Source organism: Ursus arctos, unplaced genomic scaffold, assembly GCF_023065955.2.
Source record: "Ursus arctos isolate Adak ecotype North America unplaced genomic scaffold, UrsArc2.0 scaffold_10, whole genome shotgun sequence".
Lineage (NCBI taxonomy): Eukaryota > Metazoa > Chordata > Mammalia > Carnivora > Ursidae > Ursus > Ursus arctos.
Window position 1 is genome coordinate 78,911,928 of NW_026622764.1, and position 21,953 is coordinate 78,933,880.

Sequence of the window (21,953 nt, forward strand, 5' to 3'; positions counted from 1 at the left end):
TGTCAGCTCGGCATGAGAAAGAGGCAGCCCCGAGCAGGGGCGGCTGGCCCACCGAGCATATTGCTCATTGTGCTTATTGTGAATTCCAGAGTCTTACACTCTCCCTGCATAAACTCTGATTTATGAGGGCCAGGAGGCAGACGGACAGCTTGTGATTGGACGTACTGCTCTCTTGTGGAGATTTACTTCAGATCAACAGAAAATGGTTTCTGAAGCTCCTGCGGTCATTAGTCTCAATTACGCAGCCGTCGGAACAGGTAGGACACCTGCCCGCTGAAGGTGCCCAGCGCCGGCTGGGGCAGCCCCTCCCCCTCCCCTGGCAGGCTGGAGCAGGTGGAACGTTCCTGAGCTGCCACGCACCCCCAAGGAGCATGCCCCCTGAGGAGCAGTGCAGGAATCCAAGCGCCTCTCTACTGGCCACTTGCCCCCTGCTTTGTCCATCTGTGTGTGGCAAGCCTCCCATGCCGTCCCCTGTGATGCGTCCGGGCTGTGCTTTCTGCCACAGGGGCTTTGCTTGTGTCTTTTGGTCTTATCCACGTCCACAACACTAGCCCACCCACATATCAAGGTGATGTCACAGACCCCAGCAACGCTGCCCTGGAGCTGCTTGAAGTGGTTTTGGGAAGCTGGTTTTGGGATCCAGGTTACCATGATGAACAACATGCCGTATTTTTGTAAATTTTGATGAAGATCAGATTTTAAAAAATAAAATTGGTAGACAAGCTTGGAACATGAAGCCCTGTCCTCCTGTACGTTCAGGGAAGACTCTTTGGATCAAACCGTTCAGCCATGTATCAGGTGTGACCCAGTGAGGTCAGGGGGGCGGTCAGGTGTGCACACACACATCAGCACTTCAGAGAGAAGGCTGTGTGTGGACGGAGGCTCTGTGGGGAAGTGTGGAGCCCAGGCCAACCCTAGAAACCCTTGCTAGTTTCCAGCAAGTTCACGAACCTCTCTGCGCTTGAGCGTTCTCAGTTGCAAACGGGGATAGTGACTTGGAAGTTCTGCTGTGAGGACTGAATGAACTAACGTAGGCCACGTGCTCACAGCACCACAGGAACGTCGGGAACACTGGGGATACTTGAAGCTATTGATACTCATTGCCCAGAAGGTTTGATTTTTAATTGTTCCATTAGATCCAAAATTCTGAATTAACAAAATGAAAAGAACTGGTTGGTCTGGTGCACTGAGGTGGGGGAAGGCTGGACGTGGGGCAGGGGCGTGAGGAGGGAGAGTCTGAGGTCCAGAGGGAGCAGGGCAGTAGGCAGGAGAAGCGAGGTCTGGGGGAACCCACAGCCCAGAGGGGCTGCACGGAGCCCAGGGACCTGGGTGGAGACCAGAGGTAATGGGGGAGATGCCATGTGCGTGGAGGCACCCGACAGCCATGGCCAGTGCCCCTCTGCTGCCCTCCCTGGATGTCGCGTCAGCACTGCCCATCCTGGGGGCTCGGTGTCCATGCACGAGTTGGTGGGCTGTGGGACTGCAGATGGGCAGCAGATTCTGACAGTTTTTTTTTTTTTAATATGAAAGTCCCTGAGATGCTCTCTAAATTCTTGTTTACCTGCAAGCACAAGTTCCTAACTATATTTATTGCTTCAGTCAGAATAAACTTTACGACACCTTTTGGTGTTCTGGAATCCCCGAGTTTAATGACCGGAAAGAAGGAAGAACGCATTTTCAGCCATCGCCCTTGCCTTGGGACCCATGAGTGCCTTCCATCACTGTATCGTGCTTTAGGAGACGCTCTGCCTGGTCTCTAACCACATAAGCTCCCTTCCATGGGGGTTGATTCAGGATCTTGCTGGGGTTTTGAGTCTAAAATCGTGGTGAAATCCGGGGCTGAATAAATTGTGGTCATGAGGCCCCACTGGACTGAACAGAGACCAGGGGAAAATCACATTTCTCCAGGAAAATAGGAGGTCCAGAAAGTGGGGACCCAGCAGAACTCAGACACTCTTCCAGAGGAAGAGCAGGTTTGTGGTCCCTCTTCTTACTCTTACTGCCAGGACTCTGGCCATGGGATCTTTCAGGAAACCCCATCCTGCCCCTCTCCCCCCCCCCCCCGGGCATTCACCACCTTCCATGGATCACCGTCCGACTCGTCCTCCAGGAAAGGCCACAGACAAGTTCCCTGAGGCTACCTGGTGCTCAGATGAAATGGTCAGTGACATGAGGACAAATGGCACAAGCGTTGGGGTAAGAGAGATGGGACCTTGAACCCCAGCTCTGCCACGTCGCAGTGGGATGGCCACAGGCAAGCCACCCAGCTCAGGTGCTTTGACTGTGACGCACGGAGGTTACTGCCTGCTCTGAGGGGTTGCTAGAGAATTAGAACACTTTGTCATATTGACTTATTTAAGATGTGTGCACCTCTGCTTTCTCTAGCCATGAGGTACTTTACAAATGAAATCCCCTCTGGTATCTGCCAGCCCTCCAGGCCGCAGGAACTGTGTCCCTGGCCTCCATGTGTACTGTCTGCCCATGTCGAGTTCCCTCCCTGAAGCCTCTCTTCAGCTCACCAGCTACTTCTCCGAGAATATCTCAGTGGGTTCCGTGGTCGAGGCAGGCTCCAACTTGCCTAAACTCAGAGCAACAGGGCCCTTGAGACTGTCACTGGGATAGGTGAAATCTCTGGAACATCCCTCACCTAATTCTCTTTGGATGCGTGCAAGCTGAACCCAGGCTTCCTATGCCACGAGACTCCAGGTTCTCTTGTCCAGCCTTTTGCCCTTTGCCTGGCCGCAGGCCAGACGTCAGAGACGAGCAAGAGGCTGGAGCACCATGTCCGGTGAGGAGTCGGCCGTCCAAGGACTCATCACACTGAAAGCAGGGGGCGATTTCAGAGTGAGCCTGGGGTGCCAGCAGAACATGGGGAGGAGGGACCGCCCTGGCTTGGGGAGCGGTGGAGGCCCAGGAAGGAGGTGGCATCGCGCCCCATCTCCAGGAGCCATGAAGGTTGGTCAGGGCAGGCAACAGCTGAGCGGCTTTCCAGGATTGAGGATTTGGCTCCTACCAAACACCTCGTGGCGGGACACCAGTATTTTCTTTTTTGATCCCCTTCTTAATCACATCACCTTTGCAGAAAACTTTTCTTTAAATTCTGACTGCTTTGAAAGCACACTAGGAAGGTTGTATCACTTGGCCTTATTTTCAGTGAATTACGGAAGGAAAGACCCTAATCCTTGGAGGAGCACGCATTGCCAGGCCCTGTACTAAGCCGATGCTCAGATGTGGGTTAAAGTTCTAGAAAGCAGCTTTCATAAGTATTTCTGGCTCTGCTTTGTTTAATTAGTAATCTTTGACTGTAGAGAGAGCAAAACCTGTCTACCCGCATTTTTATGGTGCACAAAGAAGGGGAGAATGCACATGTTTTATGTTTTCGTTTGCCGCTCGCGTTTGCCTTCTCGGTCCCCCTGTAAACCCCTGCCATCTGCAGCCATTCTCTGTGCTCTAATAGCCAAGATACCATCTAGTCTTCTCTAAAGGCTGCTTCGAGCAGGTTTCCTGTAATGAAGATGCTGGTGGTACAGATAAAACTGTTTCCATTCCAAAGAACGGGAAGGGGAAAAACCCCGCTTAGTGCTTGTTTGTGCATAAGAGTGCCATTTTCTTAAAGACCTGTTTTAGACAGTGTTATGGGCTAATAAAGAACCAGTCTGCCCACAGCTCTATGGGTAACTACAGAGCAGTGGGGATGGCTCAGGTGGGGCGTCATGGACGCCCGGGTGGCTGAGAGTGAGGATTTCCCATTTGAGATCCAAGTCTGCAGCTCCCACAGGTTAATCTAAAAATAGACCAAGCACATTTTCTTGCTGGGTAGTTTCAGATAAAATTGAGCTCCTAAATACCCAGGATTTGTGGGATTTGTTGCTAATATTAGAGATTTACATTTCTGTTATACCTCTGCAGGCTTAATCTGATCACTCCAAAATGCTCAGAACTGGTTGCTCTTTCAAGGACAACTTGATTAGGTAAAAATTAGACCTTTATTTATTGAAGCCTTTGGACTTTGGGCACCAATCTGTTTTACTCATCCTTTGCAGTTCCTTCAGACGTTCCTGAAAACACGTCCGCTGAGGCTGTCAGCTCCACCCAGATTTTACTGACGTGGGCTTTGGTGCCTGAACAGGACCAGAACGGGCTCATACTGGGCTACGAGGTATGTGTCAGAGGTGACCGTCCTGTGCTTAGACTGTGCAGGTGCTCCTGCGTGTCAGTCCCTTAGACTAAGGAGTGCAGGGCGTTTTCCAGACCTGCAGCACCGTCCTGTGTTGTGATGTTCACATCTGTTTTCTCCTCTAAACTTCCTTGCCATCTGGGGACGAGGCACGACTACAACCTCCTAACATAGGCCCAAACAACACATGGGTAGGAGCCGGCTACTTAAGCTCGAGCCTCTGCTTCCTGGCTTGTACAACGGGAGTCATCATGGTGGCTGGCTCTGATCTGGTCTGGGAGGGAAGGGGGTTTGATTTTGTGAGCTGCGGTGTGCTCCTAACATATGCTGAGTGGGTGTTCTTAGCTACCTGCATGCTGGTGCGCACGCCAGCATCCTGGGCCATCCAGGGCAATGGCGACGGCAGGAGGGGCGAGCACCTTTCTGCCTCTTGGGGGGCCCTTGCTGGGTTTAGTCTTACCTGCACTTATCCACCTGTGCTTTTGTTTACATCACTTCCCCCGAGCAGTGGGACGGATTTTCCTGGATGTGGCCCATAGGGCCCCACACCTGTCTGTTACTCCCTGTACAGCCTTCCAGCATTGGAACTCCAGGCTTTCCTTGGTTTTGATCCCCAGCCTCTAGTTTTCCCCCTCCTGTTCTCGTGGGCATTCAGTTGCTCCCTCAGGCCCTGCTGGACGTGGGGATCTCACTGGGCAGGTGTAGTGACCACAACTCCACAGCACATACCTGGGTCCTGGAGAAGAGAGCTTGCCCTGCTGTTTTCAAGCTCCTCCCTGAGGACTGCCATCTCTTATGGCCTTCTGGGTCCTGGACTAAGAGACCAGTTCAGGAAGGATGAGCTGTGAGTGAGGACTTAGCAAACCAGCAGGAGCAGGCAGGGCCGTGGACGGGAGTTTCCCAGGGTGCTGTGTCTGTGCATGGGCAGCAGCACAGAGCCCAGGGGGACTGTGGCCCAGGGTGCAGGGAATTCCAGCAACTCTCTCGAGGCAGGAGCCCAATTTCCCAAGGATCTGGGAAACCGAGGGGGCACTGGCTCCTTCTGTAGGAAGCACAGTGTCGGTGTTTATGACCAAGTCCTCGTTCTAGTGGATGTGGTTGGTGTGCCTGCTGCTGTGTGCCTCAGCTCTTGGAAATCACGGCTCAGGGGCAGCTCCCCCTGCCATGGGCTGGGTCCTAACTCAGCTCCTCTTCTGCTCTGGAGCACATCTTCCCCACTAAATACCAGCATATGGAAACTAGATCCATAAGCCTTAAACACCGCTGCTGTGGGGGAGAAGCCGCAGTTGCTGGTCCTTGCCTTGTGGTTGAGAGGCCCCCTCCTGGCACCCTGCATCCCCATGACCATGCACGCTTGGGTGTGGATGCTCCAGATTCTGTTCCGGGCCAACGACCTCGACCCCCGAGCCCTGCAGTCCCATCGTGCAAGGGAACCACACGCAGTCGGCGCTGCTGGCCGGTCTCCAGAATTTCATGCTATGCGAGGTCTGGGTGCTGACGTTCGTCCGCATTGGCAACGGAGTCCCCAGCTCTCCCCTCATCCTAGAGCGGACCAAGGATGACAGTACGGTAGCGGTGTGCTTGAACAGCCCAAACAACCGGGACAGTTGTCATTTTTAACTTAATTTTCGAACCACTTTTGTACCCCTTTTTTCAGTTGAGGAAAACAAAACAGAATTGTTTTTCAGTCACTGGGCATTTATATGGCCAATTTTAGCCTGGAGTGAATTTCTACAGCCTAATGACGAACTTCTGCAAATTTCTGTCATGACTCTATGAGAGGCAGTGCAGTAAAGGCTGGGTGGGCGGGGGCCATAAAACGCCCCGCTGGCAGTGTCAGCACAGATCGGGTTAAGAGCCCCACTCCCAGCCTGGGTGCCTTGATTTCCGTGGTGCCACCCACTCCCATCGTCCACATGCCCGGAGGTCCCTAGAAGCTCCCGCACAGAGTGCAGTGGGTTCCACGGGCTCCCACACTGCCCTGCACCTGTGTTTCTGGGCCAGAATCACAAGCACCTCTTGATGGCTCTGCTTCTATGGACGTCTAAATCATCAGCAAATATGTTTTTCCAGTTTGTCAGACATTTAAAGGTTATCTCATTTTACATTTTTATTCTTACACTGACTGTAGCGAATAGTCGGGGAGGGGTGTATATCCTGGGGGAGATACTGCCCCCCCACACACACACGTTCGGGATCAGAAGCTTCTCACAGAAGTAGGACAACTGTAGATTTCCTGGTACATGTCGGCTGAAGTCATTCAATTAGCCCCCATGGTGCTCGGCTGCCGAGCTGGAAGGCATCTCTGTGTTCTGCTGGGAGACAGCACCAGCGCTGGGCTTCAGTCAAGGAGAGGAAGGAGCTCTGCACACCATCCTTTCCTGGGTGCAGAGCCTCGGGGGGCTAGGGTCTGACGGGGGCAGTTGGATCAAGGTTGTTTGCAAAACTATGGGAAGCCATGGCATCCCGGTTACACAAACGAAAAGAAAAAGGAGCCTCCAACCTTGGCCAGTCACAACTTCCTCTTCCTAAAGTAGAGGCTGTAAGTCACAGAATACTTTTCCTTCTTCTCCCGCAGTGTGATTGGAGGCAGGTTTTCCTCTCCCTCATTTCAGCGCAATCCAAATGATCAGCTTTGGGGATGGCGTGGGGGATGGGGACCCCATGAGGCTGCCATCAAAATTTGCATGTTTGTGCAGTTGGTCCTGGTGTGGGAGCCCATAGCCTCCTTACGTTTAGGTTACCAAGTGCAAGGGTCACAGATGTATTCAAACACGGGTTTAAACTTTTAAATACCGTTCTCAGCTTAGTAACCAGAGGCAGAATTCGGTGGCCCCGGAATGACTGTAATACACATCCTCCCGTCTCTGTATGCATTGCTCCGAGCCCATTGCCTCTCATCTGGGAGTCAGGTAAGCTCCAACCACAAGTTCTGGTGCTGGCCGCACACTCACTCACCGGGCTGTTTACGTGAATATATTTACGATGGCTGTGAGCTGGAGGCAAAGGGGCCACATCACACGGGATTATTTTGTGCATTTGTACGTGCCAACTCTTAATTTTCTAAGATGGTGCACACGAAAAAATCACTCCTTGTAAATATGTGACTTTGTCAGTGGGGAGGGACTTTAGGCCATCTGATTTATCTAACACTTGCTGGCAGGTGTCAACTCCTGAAAGGATTCAGCCCAGACGGGCAGAATCTTGACCTCAGGCTTGACGTGCTTGCAGCCTCGCACCCCTTGCACTCATGGGCTCCCAGCACAGTGTGTGAGCACCGCTTCTGGAAGTTGGAAAAGCAGATGAGCTGGATTCTAAATGAGGTGTTTTCTTACCATCATTAGGGGGCCACACGGAGCCAGCTAGATTCCAGAAGTCATCCATGGCCTTGGAGTGTCTGGTCCATGCACAGAGTCACCTGTGGTAGAGAATGCTCGGCCAGCCCACAGAGTCCTGTGTAACAGTGTAACCTCGTCATGTCTCCACGTAACACCGTAGAGGCACCTGCTTCATGGTTTCCTCTCCTCCCTCCAGCCCCGGGCCTGCCAGTGAGGCTCGTGTTGCCAGAAGTGACACTCAGTCCGTGTGGATGGTGTGGCAGCCGCCAGAGGAGCCCAACGGCATCGCTCTGGGTAAGGAAGCGTCCGTGATTAAAGAGATCATAGCTCAGAGGGAAATCGCAATTGCATTGATTTCCTCTGTTCTTGTTACATCTTGTTCAAAGAGGTTGAACAACAACAACAACAACAAAATCCTGCCTGCCACAGCCCCGCATTTTTAGCGCTGGGAAATGTGGGACCCCCTACTGTCTCGGGAGCTGTGTTCTGAGGTTTCTTTGCAGATTGAAATTTACATTTTGTTAGCCCAGAATTTCTTCCATCTGTTCGTGGTTCACAACAAAACCATCTGTAATTGGCCCTTCCTTCAGCTCTGAAATAACCAGGCTCTTTCCATGGGCGTCTGGGAAGCAGCAGCCTCGTTTTTTATGGGAGCCAGAGACCTGGACTTTGCTCCCAAGTTCCAGGAAACATCCTCGGCTGCAGGGCCTTCACCTCATCCTTCTAAGAAGTTTCCAGCGTGAATTGTGTGCCTTGGGTCCCTAGGAAATGGTTTACTTTTAATGTTTCATTCAGGGGGGCAACTCTGATAGCATTGATGAAAAGCCTTATTTTTTCTTAGTTCCCCAAAGGAGGCAAGTTTTATTTAAAAAAAGAAATAATCAGTTCCCTTATTTAGTCACCCCTTCACCAAGACAAATTCAGGGCTTCCCCTATGCGTGGTGTGGCCTGCATGGTGGGCAGTAAGGAGTGAAGAAGATGCACCTGTCCTCAGGAGGCGTGTGGCTCACGGCACCACTGGGGAGAGGCACAGGATGATGCAATGTGATAGGTGACTAATAACGGTTCACGAGATGCTCCACAAGTGGGTCCCCCAGGCCAAGGGGCTCTCAGCGGATGGAAGGTGGCTTTAGAGCTGGATCTTGTCGATGAGTGGCCTCTGGAGTCCTGGAGGAAGGGAAGAGGGACATCCACTCAGCCAGAGGGAATGCCTTCTGCCTGTGAGAGTGTAGACAGATCCCTGCCCGCGGATGTGGGCAGGGCCAGGCCTGGGTTGCCTGGGGATGGCCGGCTCTGCCATGCAGGGAGTGCCCAGGGGCCCAGACCTGTGAAATCAGGCATCTAACGGCCAAGGCCCCAGGCTCGATCTACTCTCCAGACCCAGGCCAGCCTCTGATAGGCTATGTCCCTAATCCAGACTCGCGGCAGACCCCCAGATATGTTAGCTCGTGTACTAGGTGGTTTACAGGAAGATTATAAACCTGAGCTTACAGACAGGTAGTGAAATTCAACACTTACACATGCTTCTGATATTAGGATTCTAAGATTTGGTTTGAAAAAGGGTTTTACTTCATTAGAAAACATTTTTAAATAATCTGTGCTGAGGGCAGTAGGGAGTCCCCCAAGGGCTTTGAGCAGCAAAGTGATGGAATCAGGTTTGCCTTCTAGGTAACAACTAGAGAGGCAAATAGTTTTGAGTTCTTGAGTCACGAACATGGGGAGGACAGAGCCTGAGGCATCCCGATGTCGTCTGCTGCCAGGCTGGGCCCTCCTCAGTCTGACCCTTCCTCGGGCGATTTCTGGAGTTGCTGGGTGGGGTATTTTGCTGAGTACAGTATTTCTGAAATGGGTGACTTTCAGAACCACAGGTTCTTGCTATTTTAAAATCACAAGGAGCCACTGAGGAAGCTGCTGGTGAAATGTGTATTTCAGATCCTGTCGGATGAGCCGGGATCCCAAACACCTGTTAGGCCCCACACCTTGTGCTCCAGACCTGGGGCGGGAGATGGTCTGCAGAGTGCATGGATGGGCCAGAAGTCTCCTGGAGCCCCTCAGCACCACGCCCCAGCTTCTGCCTCTTCTGGACAGAGCAGGGCTAAACATCTGATGACCCAGTGGGTGTCCCCAGCTTGCTGTGAGACAGGAAACCTTTCTGGAGCACAGAATGTGAATTCTGGCCTGTCACAGTACCTGGAGTCTCCAAGAAGCAGAATCTCCCCATCCTGCTGAGGAGGGAGGCCCCATCCCCACCCCGCCCTGGGCCTGGCAGCTCCGGCTCCCACCGCTCCTGCTGCTCCCGCCACAGCCTCTGCCCTCTGCCCTCTGCTCCAGTACTGCGGTGCTAATTCTGTGCCCACCTCTGCACTCCCTGTAGCCATCCTGGGCCGATAGGAGTCATTCTGACAGGAGGACCCCTGGGAGAGGGATGGGAGGCCAGTGAGCATTTCACATGTGTGTGTCTCTTACTGTAGACAGACATGCATTCTGATTTCGTAGCCATGGCTTTGAACTACTCATCCTGGGTCTTCCTCGCAAACATGGGGAGGTTGTGGCCTGAGCCAGGGCCAGCCCACTGTGCTTGCTGGTCCTTTGCCCCTTCTGTGCCTCTAAAGTCTACATTCGATGTGACTCCATGGCCGTCCCTGCCTGGTTGTGCCCACTGTCATCACAGGTCTCACTGTCCAAAGATAAAATCTCATCACGTACTTTGAAGGGCATCTGTAACGTTTGTGCATCTGTTTGAGAAAGCACTGTGAAAGGAGAATTCAGACCATGATGGGGTAGCATTTACATTATTCAGATTGGGAGTCCTAGAAAGTCTTGATACGACCCAGGTGAGATGGGTAAGTGGGCAAACACATGCTCATATGCTCCCGGAGAATGATATGGTCATGTCTGGGCGAGGTGACCACATCTGTCCTCTCCATCCCGGAGGCCCTTCCCATCGGGTCTTAAACCCTGGTGTTCTCACACCTGTACCCAAGGAGACACACACAGGACACTCTTGCAGTGTCGTGTTCAATAACAGGGAAAAACAAAGAGCCAGATACCCAAGTGTCCATCAATCAGGCAACAGAAATGTGTATCCTGGGCTCTTCACGCAACAGAAAACATGATAGCAGTTACAGGAATGACCAAGATCTACACGAGCCAACGTGAGGAAGTCTCACAAGCATGTGTTCAGGGGGAAAACAAGTTGCAGGAGAATCCACAGAGCGTGAGAATGTTCCTGTACATTTAAACCTCTAGGAGCGTTACTGTAGTCATTTACATATAGTCAACGTGTGAGCTCATGGACAGGACTACACCCGGAGTTGAGACGGGGCGTGGCCTCTGAGGAAAAGGAGCTGGTGGGGCCACCAGACAACCTCAACTTTTTCTGTCTCTTCTCTTATATGAAAACAAAAACAGTCCAATTTGGCAAAATCTCAAGATTTGTTCAGTTGGTACAATCAATATTTGGGTGTTTCATCTATATCATTCCCAGTATTTCCTGTATGTTTGAAAGATTTATAATAAAAAAGGACGATCATAAGATAAAAACAACACATTCACTATAGACTTTTTAAAAAACAGAAAATTCAAACAAGTAACAGGCAGAAAATGAGAATCACCCACAATTCCACCGCCCCAAAATAATGTTACGATTTTTTTCTTCTGTTCATTTTTCTACTATTTTAATTACAAAATAGTTCCTACTTAGAAAGGATTCTCTTCGTTCTAGCATATGCATGTTTAGCAGCGATGGCCTGCCCGTGTCCCTGCCACCCCGTCTAGCATGGACAGCCCGCCAGGCCCCCCGAGGGATTTTGTGTTTATCTCTCCTTCAGTTTTCTGCATGATTTTCGTAGAGGTAAACTTAAGCCTAAAAAGCTAATACTAGTGCTGCATATTTTTAGATTTCATGCAAACTCCTGTCCTGTGTTTTTCTGTGACTTTGCTCCTCTCTTCCCACGTCACGAATCTTTCTACATACACACCTTGGCTGTCTGGCTCTGCACACACCTGACGGGATGCTTGCAGCACCTCCAGCATCCTGGTGCTTGCCTCCTGGCGTGCAGGTGGAAGGGTTCCCCGGGGCACACACCCGGGAACAGCCTTGGTGGGCCACAGAGTTGGAGCCTTTTCAACTCTGCACAATGACGCCCGACCACTTTCCTGAGCAGTAATACCCATTTGTACTCCCACCAGCAGGTGTAAGGACCCCCATGGTTCTGCACGTCATTGCCAACACTCGATAGGCTCGGGATCGAAACTTCTTCCCTCCAGAAACTTTGGGTCAGTCAGCTCTCCTGACAGCAGTGCCCATCTCACTCCACCTTCACCAACATCGACATTAATGGGCTTTTTGTTTGTTTGTTTTTTGTTTGTTTTGATCTGGGCCAGTTTGATACATTAAATAGAACATATGAAGAGAACATTTTCAAAGTTTACTGGCCATAAGTTATTATTTTTGGGGGGGGGGAATTTCCAGTTTATATTCTGTACTAGTTTGTTTCTTAAACAGCAGGAATCTATTTTCTGTCAAGTCCAGAGGCTGGAGGTGTGAGATCCAGGCATGGCTGGGCTGGTGTTTCCAGCAGACTCTCTCGTTGGCCCCCCTCCCATGTCTTCCCTCACCTGGTCATCCCGCTGTGTGTGCCTGTGTCCTGATCTCCTCTTGTAAGGGTGCCAGTCCCCGCTGGATCAGGGCCCACCCTAGTGACCTCATTTCACCTTAATGCCCTCTGTAAAGACCCTCTCCCCAAATACAGTCACATTGGAGATGCTCAGGGCAAGGACTGTAACCTGTGAATTTGGGGGATGCCATTCAGCCCGTAACACGTCCTTTAGCCATTTTTCTCTTGGGGAGTCACCCCTTCCTTATGGGCTCTCACATACCTTACTCGTTGGCAGCATCAGAGTACCAAGTGGCTGAGAGACCTGAGTCCGCTGTTGGGCTCTGAATCTGGGTTGGAGGCCTGACTCTGCTCTGTTAGTGCCGTGACACAGGGTCCGGGCAACTTAGCCCAGTAAACACCACCCAACATGATCATTAACTCATTAACAATATTCAATGTCATGGATGTTGCAAAAGTTCCCCTTTTAATTTTGGTCACAGAGACTTTCATGTGGACTTGAAACCTGTGTGCCTTCCCGTCGTGTGCCGTTTCCATGGTGGATGGAGCAGGTGCTGTCACCTGCACGCAGGCCCCGTAGGCTGGGGTCAGTGGGCCCCTGGTCCCTCTCAGGGCCATTGTGGCTCCTTCCTCTCCTCACTCTGAGTGGTGGCCCCTCTTGCCACCCTGCACTTGTAGCCGCGTCACTCCCTGGGCACTGAGTCCACTCGGGGCACAGTGGCAGGACTGGGGCATGTGGGAGGGTCGACGGGCTCAGCCTCTTCAGGCTGTGGAGGGCGAGACCCAGGGAGAGGAAAGGCCAAACAACACCGATCTCAGGATCTGAGTCAGCCAGCTGTTCTCAGGAAGTTTCCCCAACCTCACATTGAGGTGGCGTGATTCACTCTCCCCTGCACCCCCAGCAAGCCAAGATCTGCACAATGCACTCAAGAATCCCGGGCTGCCTGCTCTGCTCTCCCCTGGGTTTGAAGCACCATGCTCCAGACAGGCCAAAGGCAATGTGGGCAACCCTGCAGACTCAGTAGCCCAGCCTGATGAATTTAAGCACGTTACTGAGCCTTTCTGTGCCTCAGTTTCCCTATCCCTCAAATGGGAATAACACTCCTACTCCCTCCTAGTGTTGACTGAGTTGTGCCTGAGGACCTTAGGACAACGCCCAGCACGTGGTAAGCACTCAGCGAATGTTCACTGGAACGCATGGCTGTTTAGTATTTCACCGTGTCTCCCGCACCAGAGAATTTCTTCTTGTCGCCCAAGACGTCACCCTGTGCCAGCATCTAGCTGGCACTCCCCAGCAGAGGTTTCACACGGACATGACAGGCAGAAGAACTGGGAAAGGAAGGTTGGAGCCAGGTTATAAGAGCTCCTAAGGGACATTCAAAAGTTTAGATTTTGATCCATAGTCCCAGGGCAGTGGGGGGGGGGGTCACTAAAAATCACAAAAATCCAGGTAAAGAGAGGGCAGTATATAAATACTTTAAGCATTCCTACCATGGCAAGACAGACAGAAAGTACAATAGTGCTATGTCTACCTGTAATGCAGAAAAACACCACATTTGAACATCTTGTTGTAATGGTCCAGTTGAAAAGGGAACAAATGTTGTCAGGGTAACCTGTGACCTGAATATTATTACAGCTAGCACCCCAAATTGCAGATGCTGTAGGAGGGTTGAGAAAACAGCTTCCAAAGGTTCAGATCAGTGTTTGTAGGAAATAAATGGAAACATTTCTTTGCAAGACTGGCTTCCCACACACTAATGTTTCTTATCTCGCTCAAAGTGTAATTATGTAACTAGGCTTTTCCGTCAAAACACTCTTCTCCCTCAAAACTATCTCCTGTTATTCTCTAGAAATGCAAGAACGGGTACTCAGCTGCTTGCTTTTGCCATTTAGGCACAGGAAAGGGCTCTCTTCTATTGTCCGTTGAGGCTAGGGCTTTGTAAGGACTTTTGAGGTGCCCGTCTGTATGCTCACCAGGCCAGAGTGGGGACTGGGATATATCACCCTGAGTTTAGGGCGGATAAGAGGAAGGTACGAACATACCCGCAGGCTGAGGGGCTTTCTCCCAGTGGTTCATGAGGGAGCTGGAGCAGAGGCAGGGATAATAAGCCGGGTTTCCTGCAGGTGCACATGGTGATGCTGTCCTTCCTGTCCCATGCATTGCCTCAGAGCCAGCACCGTGGCTGTAGGAAGTGGGCCTCGTCGTCTCTGTGTTTCAGTGGCAGAGGAGCCCTGGGAAATCGAGCTGCGAACACCCTGCTTCTGGCTCAGTGCTGGTGGCACCTGGAAGAGCAGGTCCATGCGGTGGAATGGTACAGCCATCAAAACTCATGTTTCTGAAGGAAAAGAATGACGCTTGGGAGATGTAGTGAGAAGACACGAATGAAAAGTCTGCACTTGGAGTAAAATCAGTTTTGTTTCATGTTTATATGCATAGAAAAATGATGGCCAGAAGCAGCCCTGAAGATAGTAACCGTGACCTCTGGATGGTGACAGATGCCGTGTGCGTGGTCGGGGCCCGGCACTCCCCGCCAAGGCCCATCCCGCAGCGTCTGGGGCGCTGGCAGTGCCCTGTGCCCGAGGGTGCTCTCTACCCTGGGGCCGGGCTTCTAGGGGACTTGCCGACCAGCAGCCCCCCGCCCATGACTCCTGGGGGTTAGGGGGATGCCGCCGCAGCCCCTGCCACCCCCCCCACCCAGTGGGCAGATCCTTGGGGGCCCAGCAGAGCAACTGCTTCAACAGGCCTTCTGTCAGCTTCCTCTGTTTTCTGGGCTCACCTCCTGAGAAAACTCTTCACTCTGGGCTGTCTTGGAGCTCCCTGGGCCCCTCAGGAGTCAGGCAGCAACATCCACAGTACAGAGAGCATCTTGTGTGGGCAGAGCCCCGGCGTCTCTAGCACCTGCCCCTGCGTAGCCGGCTCCTTCCTCTTCTGCTGGCCAGCACGGCCAACGGTGACCCACCACAGCCCGTGGGATGTGACATGCAGAGGATCCTGGGCCGCCTCCCTTCCTGGTGCACTCTCTACCCCTCCTTGGTGCTCTGGGCTCCAGTGGCCAAGGGCTCTGGCATTGGGCTGGGCAGGGCTGCTCCTCACAGGTTCTCATGCCCGTCATAGACCTAGCCATGGCTCTGGCTCCAGGCCCTGCTGTGGGGGACTTGGACCCACCGCCCTGACCTTATTCCTGGTGCAGGTACCCCAAGGCTCTTCCAGACAACCCCGGTTTTTTTTGTCCACTTTACAAAACAACTCATCCTCTCCAGAGGAACCCTGGCCCTGTAGTTTCTGCCTCTCTGCTGTGCTGGTGTTGACCCCCTGGCACTGGGATGTGCCTCCCCTTGTTCCCACATGCCTTGCAGTCTCTCCCAGTCCCTCAAAATCCCCTTCCTGAAGAGTGACCAGTTTCTTTTCTGTTTGTCTCTCTTTTATTCAAGTCATCAGAATGTTACCATTTTAGAGCAGGAAGGAGCTGTGTGAATCAGGAGGGCCTCCTGGGCAGGACAGGGCTCCCACACTGAAGGCCCAGTTCTGTCCTCTGTTCACTGTGTCCCTTTCTGGCCCTCGGGGGTAAAATGGATATGCATCCTGTGCCTGAAATGCAGAGGCGCTAATAAGAGGAGGCTAGTTGTTTTCTTGATTCATAGTGTAGGGGTGAGAACTTCTCCCTCTTCCCTTCTGGGTTCTACAGCTTGTCCAAGAATTAAGTTGACATAAGACTGATGAACAGGGAGATTGTTAGGAGAAGGAAGAGAAGAATGAAGGGGGGGGTAAGCTGAAGGGGGGATAAACCATTAGAGACTATGGACTCTGGGAAACAAACTGAGGGTTTAGGAGGGGAGGGGTGGGGGGATCTGCTGGCCTGGTGATGGGTATTAAGGACGGCACGTGTTGCATGGAGCACTGGGTGTTATACACAAACAATGAATCATGGAACACAGCATCAAAAACTAATAATGTACTGTATGGTGACTAACGTAACATAATAAAAAATTTTTAAAAAGACTGATGAACAGGAAAAAAAACATTTAATTTTGTATGTACAGGAGCCCCCAAAACACAAGGCTCAAAAGTGACCAAAGCGGACTGTTTTTAATGCTTTTCATGAACAGAAAGAGTCAATTGGTGAAGCGTTGACAAGATGAGGAGTTTGGGCTTGGGGTGGTAACCTAGTGAAGTAACAAGGTTGTATAGCCACCTCGGCCCTAACCTGCCCATGGCTGGTGAGGAGGCTGCCTCTCTTCCTCCTGGTGCCGCGAGGGAAGGTCCGAGTGTCCTCTGGCACTGGCCGTTTCTTAAGTAACTTTAATCCAAAATAATGTGTGAAAATGGCATATTTGGGAGTGGCCTATGCTACTCTGCTTCACTGGCTGGAAATGAGAAGCTGAGAGTCACTTTGGCGTTGGGGTTGGGGTTGAAGCCTGGCTTAGGACTTGCTGACAGTTGAGGTGTTGAGCACGGAGGAAGGGCCTATAGGCTGTTTTGTTTTTTAAGATTTTGTTTATTTGAGAGAGAGAGCAGGAGCAGGGGGAGGCCTAGAGGAAGAGGGAGATGCAGACTCCCTGCTGAGCAGGGAGCCTGAGGTGGGGCTGGATCCCAGGACTCTGAGATCATGACCTGAGCCAAAGGCAGACATTTGACCAACTGAGCTACCCAGGGGCCCCTGATTTTTGGATTTTGAACCACACTGTATCCGTGAAATAAATCTTACTTGATTGTACTTCTTCCTGTATTGTTGAATTTGGCTTGCTGATATTTTGTTGAGGATTTTTATATCTATGTTTATCACATATACTGGTCTGTAATTTTCTGTTCTTGTGGCGTCTTGGCAGCTTCTGTTAAGGGCAATGCTGGCCTCCTAAAATGATTTGGGAAGCGTTCCTTCCTCTTTTTTTTTCTTTTTCTTTTTTTTGTGGAAAAGTTTGAGAAGGATTGGTATTCATTTTCCTTTGAACATTTGGTAGAATTTACAGTGAAGCCATTTGGTCCTGGACTTCTGATTATTGAGGGGCTTTCGATTACTCATTTAATTTCTCCGCTGGTAACTGGTCTAGTCAGAATTTCTGTCAGTTCGTGATTCAGTCTTGGAAGGTTGCCTGTTTCTGGGAATTAATCCTGTTCTTCTAGGTCGTCCAGTGTGTTGGGGAGTAGTTGTCCGTAGTAGTCTCTTGTGAGCCTCTGTATATCTACGAATCCATGGGAACATCTCTTCCATTGCCGCTTAGGAGTTCTCATTCCTTTTTTCACCCTGAGTCCAGCTGAAAATTTGTCAGCTTTGTTCTTTTCGAAGAACCGGGTCTTTTGTTGATCTTTCTATTGTCTTTTTAAAAATCTTTCCATTGTCTCTTTAGTCTGTAGTTCATCTCTTTCTGTTCTGATATGTTACTTCCTTCTACTAACTTTGGCCTTCCTTTGTTCTTTTTTCTGTTTCCTTGAGGTGTAAATTTAGGTTGCTTATCCAAGACATTTCTTGTTTCTCGAGTTAGGCCTGTATCACTCTAAACTTCCCTCTTAGAAATACCTTTTTTAAAGATTTTATTTATTTATTTTAGAGTGAGAGCACTCACAAGCAGGGAGAGGAGCAGAGAGAGAGAAGAACATACTCCTTCCTGAGTGTGGAACTGACACAGGGCTGGATCCCAGGACCCTGAGATCATGACCTGAGCTGAAACCAAGAATCCAACGCCCATCCGACTGAAGCACCCAGGTACCCAACTTATAAACATTTCTAATAGAATCGGTTACTATTCTTTTCTTTTTGGATGGGTGTGGTCTTAATTCTTTTTGAATGAGACAAATTTAATAGCTGGGTCTGTGGTCTTGATTTTGGATATCAACTACAAGGAATATCCAGCAAAAAGTAGACAACAAATAGTTATTACTGGATTGATGTAGAATTTAATTTTATAACTTGAAATCAATCTGATTTCCCTTATATTATCTCTTGATTTTCATGCTCCCTACACTTTCCTGCTTATCTAGGAGTACTGTAAAACAATATAACATAATTGAAGGGAGAAAACTTGATTGGACATTATGCAAAGAATAAACCAAAGGCCATTTACCTAAGTTGTGGTACGATGTCAAGAAGGGAAATATGAAGATGTTATGAAAATTATTTGTAATTTCCCATCTCAGAAGTAAAGTCTACAATTCTCATTATTCTTGGACATTTTCAAATGTATCCAAACTTGTGGTGAACAAAAGAAAGCAAATACGAAACTCGTGAGTTGCAATATTTAGAAATGGTGGTTGGATTTGACTGTGAGGCACACAGCCTTCTAACAGGCTATACATGCTGTGGGGTCACACTTTGGTCAGCCACCCGCAGATTCAAAAGTCATACACTTTATTAGCATTAACAAGCGGTGAAAAATGGTGTGAAATGGCTGATCAGTAATAATTGTTCTGTGAATATGAATTTTAGTTTGGATAAAAGACACGATATGATTTACTGCAACTTTAGATGTCTCGTTTCTATTATGCTCTCTTGCAAAATTTTCAAAAAGGAAAGGCTGTTGTCCAATTTCAGGTGGTCTGGGGCCCGTTCCAGTTTGTCTAACAATGCTTGAAAATACATATTTGCAATCATGGAGAAAAACAGTTGGGGAGAAATGACTGGGTCCAGAGAGTGAGCTTTGAGAGAACACTTCCCAAAACACTTTCGCTACTTTGAAAAAATTGAAATATAAGAATAGGTGTATTCCTTTTTACATCAGTGGGGTCTGTGACTAATTTCATAGAGATAGATATTGGCCATTTAATATTGGGTTAAAAGAGATCAGGAGGAATCCCCATTTTTCATTCTTTTTTTTTTTAAAGATTTTATTTATTTATTCGACAGAGATGGAGACAGCCAGCGAGAGAGGGAACACAGGCAGGGGGAGTGGGAGAGGAAGAAGCAGGCTCATAGCGGAGGAGCCTGATGTGGGGCTCGATCCCATAACGCCGGGATCATGCCCTGAGCCGAAGGCAGACGCTTAACCGCTGTACCACCCAGGCGCCCCTTCATTCTTTTTTTTTAAGATGATTTATTTGTATATTTTAGAGATAGAGAGAGAGAGAGAGAGAGCATGAGTTGGAGGAGTAGAGGGAGAGGGAGAATCTCAAGCAGATTCCATGTTGAATGCAGAGCCCAATGCGGGGCTCCCCTAGGAACCCCCATTTTTCTTAAAGGGAGTTGCAGACATGGCTTAAGACAGGGCTTCTCAACCTTGCTCTGTTGACATTTGCGGCAAGGGAACTCTTGTGGGAGCTGCAGGGAGCCTGGTAGCGTGTGGAGCAGCATCCCGGCCTCTACCCACCAAATGCCAGTAGCACCCGCCCCACAGTTGGGAACCTTCAATGTACCCAGACATTGCCGAGTGTTCCCTGGGGGCCAAAGCACTCCCTGCTTGGGACCACTGGAAGCCAATATAATGTGTCCAGAGAACTGGGAAGATACACCCTCTGGGTATAATATTCTATTATGTACCACTTAATGGAGTAAAAATAATCTCAGACCGAAGAGGCATTGATGGGATGTGAATACAGGGAGAGCGAGAACGCCAATGGAAGCCTCATCACCGTGTAAACGCCTGGAGGCCAGGATTCAAGGCGAGTAGAGAGGAGCCCAAATTAATTTATTTTCATTCATTAAAATGATTGATAATCATTCATTCCATTCATGGGTTTCTCACATTCTCCAGAGGATGGCTAAGGTGAGAGCAAGATGGAGAGTTTAGACGAGGTTGATTAAACCGTTACTGAGCCACTACCACCCATGCCTGGCAACATGTACGTAATTTTGTCCCACATTGACTCTGGGTTTGAGAATCCCAGGCACAGATGTGAGTCTCAGTACTCAGTCTGAAGACGTGGATTATTTCAGGATGTTCATAAATCAAAGTGCAGTATAGCCTGAGACAGCCTGAACAGCACTGGCCGATAGGATTCCATGATGTAAACGATCTCTGTCTGCTCTGTCCAATATGGTAGCACCAGCTCAGAGTGGCTCTTGAGCCCTTGAAATGTGGCCACCTTTCTTGTGTCACATGTGGAAATGTGAACATTTGGGGGATAGTGAATTAAAAATACATTGTTTAGTGTGCCTGGGTGGCTCAGTTGGTTAAAAGACCATCTCTTGATCTCAGCTCAGGTCTTGATGGTTGTGTGTTCAATCTCTGCCTTGGGCTCCACACTGGGCAGGAGCCTCCTTAAAAAACAAAACCAAACCCAAAACATCATTTACATTTACTTCACCATAATCATTGCTCTTGTTTCCAGTGTGCTTATTAGAAAACATGAAACCATGTCTGTGTCTTGCATTAGGTTTTTATCAGAGAGCCCTGATCTAGAAGGTGGAGAATTCTGCACTGTCAGGACATCTTAAACTCAACCCTGCTCTGGGTTAGTGCCTGAGCCAGGCAGGACCTGCAGGCAGAGCTGGGGATCCGCCTAAGTTCAGATCCTTCTCCCGTCTCAGCTCAAAGCCCAGTGAGGATTCTAGACTTGGTTTCCAATCGGCATTTCAGATCTCCCTCGGTTTGGACCATGTGCCCTTGATTTTGTGTGTTCATTCCTTAGCACTAGAAAGGACATTTAGTTAGGACCCATTAGGTATTTCCACTTTAAGGATGAAAGGATTTTAGGAAACAAAAGCATTTAAATCACAGATGATCCTGCCATTCAACTGTCCAGGTGATATCCCTCTGGGAAGCCACCATGAAGTAGTTTGAAGAGGCAAGCCAATGTCCTGTCTGCCTAGCCTTTCTGGAGAAGTGCTTTGTGGAAAATTTAAAAATAAATAAATAAATAAATAAATAAATAAATAAATAAATAAATAAATAAATTTCTGGTTCCTGGCACAGGACTCCTAAAATTCTTGCAGTTTCCTGAGGTATAGGAGAGCCTTTTGTTAGTCATAAAATCTCCAACAGACCTCTCCAGAGTTTAGGCTAAAGAGCTGACATAGGGCGGGGCCCAGAAATGGCATCACAGTGGGGCTGGTCACCAGAAGGACCAAACTGGGAGTCAAGGATTGGAAATTTCAGCCCCAGCCACTGGCCATCTGTGAGGGGAGGGGGCTGAAGATTGGGTTATAAAAAGTCTTGAACAAGAGGTTGGTGAACACATTAATATTCTGGAAAAGTGATTTTCCCCCAGAGAGGGCGTGGAAACTCTCCACCACTCCCCACCCCCTTTAGACCTTCCTTGCTACACACATCTCTTCCATTGGGCGTTTCCTGAGTTGTATTCTTTATAATAAACTGGTCAATGTAAGTAAAGTGCTTTCCTGACTTCTGAGTCTATCTTTTTTTCCCCTTCATTCCTATAACTTTTATTACAGAGTATTTATAATTGTTTTTTCCTATTTTAAAATTTAAATTCAATTAGGCAGCATATACTACATCGTTAGTTTCAGACGTAGTGTTCAATAATATATCATTTGCGTATACCCCCCAGTGCTCATCGCATCACGCGCCCCCCTTAATGCCCATCACCCAATACCTCATCCCCCCACCCACCTCACCTCCAGCAACCCTCAGTTTGTTTCATATACTTAAATGTCTCTCATGGTTTTTCTCCCTCTCTGATGACCTCCAGTTCAGTTTTCCCTCCCTTCCCCTATGATCCTCTGCACTGTTTCTTAGAGTCTACCTATGAGTGAAACCATATACTTGTCTTTCTCTGACTGCTGTGTTTCACTCAGTATAATACACTCCAGTTCCGTCCAGGTCGATGTAAGTGGTAAGAATTCATCCTTTCGAATGGCTGAGTCATATTCCTTTGTATACATGGAGCCCATCTTCTTTATCCATCCACTTGTGGATGTGAGTCATTCT

The 21,953-nt window shown here is 49.5% G+C and overlaps 1 protein-coding gene across 2 annotated transcripts in view; it reads left to right on the forward strand.

Annotated features, from left to right (window-relative positions):
* LOC123000566 (uncharacterized) overlaps positions 1-21,953 on the forward strand; it is a 127,222-nt gene that overhangs the window by 71,445 nt on the left and 33,824 nt on the right. The window contains exons 8-12 of one of the 2 annotated variants that reach the window (XM_057309947.1): positions 90-257; positions 3,910-4,159; positions 6,983-7,089; positions 7,522-7,809; positions 17,682-17,836. The gene's annotated coding sequence lies outside the window, so the exon portion shown is untranslated. Of the gene's footprint in view, positions 1-89; positions 7,810-17,681; positions 17,837-21,953 lie in introns of both variants that reach the window. The other variant, XM_057309946.1, reaches the window with a different exon arrangement.